We start from the raw sequence: 8,186 nt of genomic DNA, 5'->3' as shown, positions 1-8,186 counted from the left end.
TGTGCAGGGTCTACAGGTTTTAGAGGGTCCCACTGTGTAGATCGGACTCTTAGTGATCAGCCTGTTTACAGCCTCCCAAGAGCTGGGATTACAGGCTCACGCCACCACACCTAGGCTCAATCGTCATCTCAACGCACCCCAAAGGGCTGGCCTACATATCTGGGGCAGACTGGGGATTGAACCTGGTTTCTGCATCTGCCTAAGCAGGTGCTTTAATCCACTGAGCTATTTGGCTGGCCCCTATAAATTTTTTTTTTTTTTTCGCGGAACCAGGGATTGAACTCAGACCCTTGCACTTGCCAGGGAAGCGCTTATTCCACTGAGCCATCTCCCCAGCCCCCCATGGCCCCTATAAATTTTAATGAAGCTAATAATTTTAAAATCATTTGTAAGCAAGCACTGTCTGTCTCCCTTTCTCCCTCTTTCTCTGTGTAGTCCCAGCTAGGCCTAAATTCAATGCATGATGGCTGAGGTTACAGGTTACAGGCTGCGTGCCCACCGTGTGACACTGTACACCTCCAAAGTCTCTCATCCGCAGCTACACAGTGATGGGTTTAGATATCAATGTCCTGAAACTCTACCCTTAAAGTTATACAAAGTATATTTTCACACACATTCAATGAATTACTTCTTTTTATGTGTTCTCCCTCATTTTTGTTTTCTTTCATTCATATATTTTAAAGTTATGGTCAAACAGCATGAAATTTACCAGCATAAATTTTAATAACTCTAGAGTTTAGTGGTAGCTTTCCTCTTTCTCTCTTGCTTCCTGTTTGCTGAATCTAGACCTACATATGGCAGGCAGACATCTTCCCTTCTAGTTCCTGATTTCATTAGCAAGTAGTTCTTTAAAATTGTCAATTAAATTTTGGTTTAGATTCAAGTTTATATATTATTTAAAAATCATGATGAAAACTTTATAATAAATATAGCTTTCAGTCACTTTCTGAAGCTTTCCTGGTAACTTTCAAAGGAATGAAGCTCAGTGCTATGATTTGAATGTGCTCCTTATGGTCTTCTTCTAGGAACTTAATACCCTGTGCAGCCCTGTTGAGAGTTTTGTACTTTAGAAATAAGATATGGTAGCTCCAACCTCTGAAGGATTAATGCCTTTATTTGCATTGCAGCTAGTTACCTGGTGGTGTCTGCAATTATTCCAAACTCAGATTGAAAACACATGCATATATTTTCAGATCTTCTCTTAATTTAGTATGTTCTAGGATTATTATTTGTTTTTATCATGGTAGACCAGAGCAGGAAGCAGAGCATCTTGCCCATTTTAAGTGTGGAGCTCCAGAATATTGTGGTCCATGACTCCGTAGTGTCAATATTACCACCATCCTCACAAGGGCTCTTTCCATCTCCAACCTGGTGCATTGTCATTGAAACTAGTACATATTGCCTCCTATTAATCTGTCTCCTCAGTTTCTGAAAGCACAGTTTTACTGTTTTTGTCTACATATCTAACCACTGCTGCTAAGTCACATAAATATAGTCCCTGCAAAGTATAATATTGTAAGGGGTTTGCTAAACTTCCATATTTCTTTCTGTAAATCCCAACCATTTGTTGTTACCTCCAACAGTCTATAAGAATGCCAATTTTGCTCCAACCTCAGCTACAGTGGCTTTCTGTTTTTTCAGTAGGAGCTGTGCTAAGGGATATGGCAGTGGAATGTATTTTCCTGTGGAGTTCATTTTGGTGTTGTTAATCATTTCAGTGATTAACAACACCAAATCAGTGTGTGTGTGTGTGTGTGTGTGTGTGTGTGTGTGTGTGTGGCTTCCTTCAAGTGTCACCTGCTTTGTAGTGCATGGGCTTAGGACATGGGTAAAAAATACTGGGCCTGGTAGATAGCTCAGAGGCATAAGCACCTACCTTGCAAGCCCAAGGTCTGACATTTGATCCCTGAACCTACATGCCCTGGGGAACCCAGAATCTGAGGACTAATCAGGCCACAGAACCAGGCGTGGTTGGAGCATGCCTGTAATTCCATCACTCCAGAGGTGGAGACAAGGGATCACTGAGCTCAAGACCAGCCTGGAAGCTACAAAAGTGAGCACAAGGCCAGTTCCAACTTCATAGTGAGACCCTTTCCAGAAAAAGAAAAACCTTTGAGAATCAGAAACAACATTGTTTCACTGATAAAGGAATTTTTCAGTTAATTAATTAATGTTCAGAGGAGTGTCATTAAATTCCCCTGGGTTTTCTTCTGGTGACCAAGTCATACTTGTTCATCAGAATCTGAAACAGTGGTAGTTTTGGCCCATGACACCACACAATGGGTTAGTAGCCTCATTTTGTCTTCATAAACTAAAATATACAGTTTTCATCTATTGGTATTTTCATGAGTCATAACTGTGATGCAGACTTTAAATTCTACATCTTAGTATATGTATGATTACTCAACAAATGATCATTTCTTTCTTTGGATGCTACTGTTATTCACGCTTCCTTTTCTTTCTCTTTCACCATTTTCCAGGATCTTCTGTGAAAGAAAATAACTGTAATGAAAACAGAAGTACACAACGTGTAAGACAAAATGGAATTGGAAGACCCACACACAGAGTTAGAAATGATGATTTAAAGATTCTGAAACAATATTTTCAGGAGAATCCTTACTCAGATTTCACTTGGAAGGAGAAACTTGCCAGTCAAATCAATTATGATGCATTTGCCATTCCAGTAAGTCCAACACTCTAGACTTTATAGTCTCTTAGCTTTCAGTTATATGTGACATTCCGTGAGAATCACTTTCCTTCATTTTAATCTAGTTATATACACATTATACATTACTTTATTAAACACAAAATTTCTGAGAGAGAAGCTTGGAAACATGCACTGGCTTTCAGCTGTTACACTTCTCCAGAATAGGAGCTGTCGTATTTCATAGAGGCTGCTAAGCTATGGAACAGACAGCAGTGCAAGGCTATGGATTCTGCAGATAGAGCTAGTGCTTTGTTATACAAATGTGTACAACATGAGAGAAGAATTTGAAAAGAAAAAGAAAAATGCTTGCCTTAGCCAATGGAAGTTTTGCATTTGGGGTAAATAATACAGGGTGATTTGAAGAAGAGTAGTTTTCTATCAGAGACACTAGGCATTTTTCATTGGATGTGTTAACTTTGTTATGTAAATTAATCCTTCCAGATATCATTATGGAGAGCTTGAAGCTTGTATAGTTTCATACATCTAACTTTTCTATCCAAAAGTTATAGAAATTAAGAGGTCAGCTATTCCAGTTTAAAGCATAAGAGGAACGGGTTGGGTTGATCTTGTCCAACATGTGGAACCTCACAATCTCAGGAGAACTGTAAAACTTTTGGATGGTCTTGCATTATTTTCAGTGAAGCAGCATATATGAAATTATATTTTCACCATTTATAGTTACAATCACTGAAATACATGAAGATGCGGCAATGTGTTTTACAGTGTTCATTTTACATTGCATAGAGTGGACAGGAAAGATTTTTGAAATCCTAGGAATGCACAGTCAGAAGGGCCACTGGAACCTTTGGGTAGAGTTGTATGTGCAAACTTGTACACACATTAAGTTCTTATAATGACATATGCCACCAAAATGGTGACCACCATTGCTTCTGCCTTCTGAAGGTCAGAAAGCTCATTAGTAATGAAGCAGAGTCTAAACTAAGCCATAGACTGTTCTTAATTAACTACATTAACTACATAAGTACATGGTAAGATTTTTTTAGAAACCAAGAGTTAGCAGCACAATTCACCATAACTAAACCTTGGAAACAACCCAAATACCCATCAGCTGTGGGATGGATAAAAAAGATGCAGTACTTTTATTCAGTGGAGTAACTCAACTATAGAAAAGATAAATGTGAGGCTTTTATAGGTAAATGGTTACAACTAGAAACCATCATCATAAGCAAAATAAATCAGACCTTCATGTGTAAACATTGTATTATATCAATAGTGCAATGACTTGAAAGAGTAAATAAAATCTGAGATACAATGAAATAATAAAATAGGACAGTCCTATGACATTTTTTTCTTGTCTCTTGTTTTCATTTATTACTCTTCTTTGAAAGAAATTTTACTTGAGAGACAGTATAGCAATAATTGATACGACATGGAAAGCAGTATGTATTTAGAAGACTAGAATGACAGGCATTCCAAGCATGATCTTAGTATTACACACTGCTATCTTCAGTGCAGTTGCTTAGTTCACAGGTACCAGCATATATAGTTAGTCAGGGTAAGAATTCTATCAATTAACTGCTAGTTTCAAAAACATGCTGAAGATTTTCAGGATCATTGCCTTAACCATCTTGTGCATGTAAATGTGTCGTTTTGCCCCTATCATGTTTCTTAGCTTTTCTCCTTGCCCTCTCTTCATTGTTTAATCCTTAAGTTCTCACTTTCCTTTTAATTGTGTTATACCTTTCTATTTTTATAAATTCATGCATCTACAATATTTAAATGGCAAGGAAGTACCCAAAAAAAGGGGATACAAATGAAGGACCATTTTGTATCTGTATATACAAAATAGGATGGATATACAGCTACTTTCTCTTAATTCAGTGAGAAGGAAGATTTGTACTAATAGTGTTTGGACAGGATTTCATGTCTGCATCTTGTACTATTAATAACCACTATGAAGACAACAACATGCAATGTATTAATTATTGTAACTGTCCTACTGACCTGTTTTGAAACTGTTTCATTGCTATTTGTTTCTCAATAAAATTATTTAAAGAATTAAAAAAATAATAAAATAAAATTTTTCTCATTTGCTCCTTCAGTTACATATGGTCTAAAGTGTACACTAGATATTGTCAAATGGGAAGAACTTGTTTAAAAGAGAAAAGGAATGAGAATGGGAGAATGGGAAAAGGAATGGGAAGAGAAAAGGAAGAAAGGAAAAAAGAAAGAAAATGCAAGTTAATTATTGCATAAGTATCTCCTAGTTCATTATAAAAAGATTTGACCTAATATGCACTGGAGAAATTTTTATACTCATATTTTGTATTCTAAGTAGCTACATTAAAGATAGCAATATGCAACATATTAACAATATTTATTTTCTTATTATTTTGTTATGTAATTTTGTTTTACATATTTCCATAAAAATGTGAAAAGAATTCAACTTGATGGTATAAAAGAAAATAGTAACATACACAAAATTTTAAAATAATCAAAGTACATTATAAAAAACCCTTTTCTCTTTCTCTTTAGAATTGGTTCCAAAATAGAAGAGCCAGACCACCACCTAGAGTGAGAGCGAGAGTCCTTATTGACCAGAATAGTCCTCTTGACCAGAACAGCCCAGCTCCATTCACCATGCGTCTTGCTGAGCAGGTCTACTTTCCTCAATAAGAGGTTCCACAGAGTGGATTTCAGTCTCCTCCCCAAGGAACACGGAGGGCTCCAATTGGACAAGTTGGCTCATCTGGATTCCTGGCCAAGGTCATGGTCATGGGACCAGGTTCTCCTTCAGAATATACAGGTAGCCCTGAAAGTAGCCCTTCTCTCAGCCCCTTGCCAGCCATTTGATTTGTCCTACAGCTCCTGAAAGTACCTTGACAGGGCTTCTTTTGAATCTGGACAAAGCCAGCATGCCCCCTCCTTCCATTCCCATTATGATTTCAGTGGACAGGGAATGGATCACCAGCAGGAAGAACAGAGGGCCCCTGAACAGTATGCAGAATATCAAAACAGCAGCCAAACACTGGGCAACACCCTGTGCAGCAGCCTGCTCAGGCTCAGCGTTACCATGACAATTGCCAGTCATCACAGACAGGCTCATTCCATCTCCCCAGTCTGGTACATTCACATTGTGGCATTTAATGTTGACCCTTAGTCCTCCCTCTCCTCAGTTCTTGGAAGGACCATTTTCATAATCTCATCTCTATGAATGTGATTCCTATAAGTAGCACACATAAGTACAGTTCATGGAATAAATAATATCTTTAATATTTTTGTGAATGTGTCATGGCATATTCTATACAAGCTAAACCATATTGCCTTAACAACAGCCCACAAGGATCCCAACTTCTCTACATCTTCAACATTGGTTGTTTTCTGCTTGTATAACATAGTAGCTATCCTAAGGGATAGGTGTGTTTGGAGCCTGTGGAATTGATGTAGATTGCCTTTAGTGATGGTAGGCATCTTTACATGTCTGAGTACTTGTAAAGTACATGTCCCCTTGTTTATAGTGAATGAATTTATGTTATGTCTAAAAATACTTTGTTACTCTGAAAATCATACATAATGTTGTTTCACTGATTACTGAATTTAATCATCTGAAAATGGGTATGACTACAGTTCCCCGGCATTTCTGCTGGTGAATGAGCTATTCTTGTATCTCAGAACCCAGGCATGATAGTTTTGGCTCATGCTACCACACATGTGTTAATTATCTCTATTTAGCTTCACAGTATGAAAGATAGGGTTTTAGTCTCTTCATACTTACAGTAGTCCTAAGTGGAGTATATGGCTTCCTGTACAAATTGTAGGCCATTTCTTTCCTTGGTTGTTTGCTATTGTTCACTCCTGATTTTCTTTCTCTTGCACATTTTCCAGGATGCTCAGGACAAGAAAATAATCAGAATGCAGGCAGAGTATCACAATATGAAAGAAAAAATGAAAAAGGAAGACCACGACACAGGTTTACAGCTGATGATTTACAGATTCTGAAACAATTTTTGGAAGAGAATCCTTACCCTGACTTAGCAGAGAAGAAGGGACTGGCTAATAGAATTCATTGTGATATCTATGTTGTCAGTGTAAGTCCAGTTCCTTAAGCTCTGCTTAGCTATATTCAGAAAAGTGAAAAGAATGGGTAAAATTTTATGGATTTCCATTGTCTGTGATATTTAGAGTCATTTTTATTCAATTTAATGTAGTGGTATGCATACATTATATGTGCCTTTTGTTAAGGAAAAGATTCCTGTGACACAGCTCTCTAAATGCACTATGTAGCTATTCCAGTGATTCAGAATAGGGACTCTGGGGCTGCACAGAGGAACTTCCCAGCATGGAAAGATGACATATTATGGAGTCAGAGCTAATGCTTTGCTGTTCATTTGGGCACACCCAGTGTGAGAGAACAGGAAATGAGTGCTAGAATTTCGTACTTCAGTCAATGGAAGATATGACTTTTGTGAAAGTAATATAGGTAAAATTGGAAGGGAAGCAGTTTTATACCAGAGAAGGGCCATTTTCTTTTCTTTTTTTTTTCTTTCTTTCTTTCTTTCTTTCTTTATTTTTTTTTTTCTTTCTTTTTTGTGGAACCAGGGATTGAACTCAGGTCCTTGAGCTTGCCAGGGAAGCGCTTATTCTACTGAGCCATCTCCCCTGCCCCAAGAATGGCCATTTTCAATGTACAAGTTAGGTTTAATATGCAAAGTAATCACATTAAAAGTGGTAGAAAATACAAGGTAGGTTACAGAAGTTTGAAGTAGAAGGAAGCCTGGGGTCTATGTTGTGCAGCATGTGGCACCATACATCTGTGCCAACATTAAAAAGTTCTTTCTTAATTAAGAAAGAACTTTATATAATTATTAATTATATAAAATAATTTTTATATTTACAATAGCTAGAAATATTTAATGGTGGCAATGTGGTTCACAGTGCCCGTGCTCTCTGCAAGCTGAGAGGTATAAATAGTTTCTAAACAGCTAACAGAAGGAGGTTCCAACGTGGGATTACACAAGAAGAAGGGCCCATGGAAGCTATGGATGCAGTTGGGTGATCACAATTGCACACTCCTGAAGCTCTCCATAATAACAGGCAAACCAAGGAAGCATGGACCTCACTCAACTGCCTTGCAAGGTCAGAGAGTTCCTTGCTGGCAATGCTTAGGCTTAAATGACCTACAATTTTTTTTGACAATTTAAAACTTCATAGTAGGTGTTCTGCAAAATCTAGCATTCATTACAGTTAATTTTGTCTCTCTTTCATTCCTTCTGCACAAATGGTTCAGAAACAGAAGAAACAGACTACCACCTAGTGAGAAACAGAGTCTGCCTTGAGGAGAGAGCACCAGTACCCAGCCCGAGGATCTTCATTTGCTGCCTGTGAGAATACCCAAGCTCCTTCTGACAACCATTCCTCTGAGCAGGTCCCCGTTCCTAGTCTGAAATCTCCTTTATGTGCAGGTGGAAACCCATCAATGGAATCACAGCAGGGTCCATCTGAGCAAGTTAACTCATTC

The 8,186-nt window shown here is 37.9% G+C and overlaps 1 pseudogene; it reads left to right on the top strand.

The window, feature by feature from the left end:
- LOC101571210 overlaps positions 1 to 6,774 on the top strand; it is a 48,005-nt pseudogene extending 41,231 nt beyond the window's left edge.
- The last annotated feature ends 1,412 nt before the right edge of the window (positions 6,775 to 8,186 follow it).

The sequence above is a fragment of the Octodon degus genome, unplaced genomic scaffold, assembly GCF_000260255.1.
Source record: "Octodon degus isolate 3935 unplaced genomic scaffold, OctDeg1.0 scaffold00330, whole genome shotgun sequence".
Lineage (NCBI taxonomy): Eukaryota > Metazoa > Chordata > Mammalia > Rodentia > Octodontidae > Octodon > Octodon degus.
Note: the sequence above shows the minus strand (reverse complement) of the source record. Positions and strands in the feature narration are given on the sequence as shown.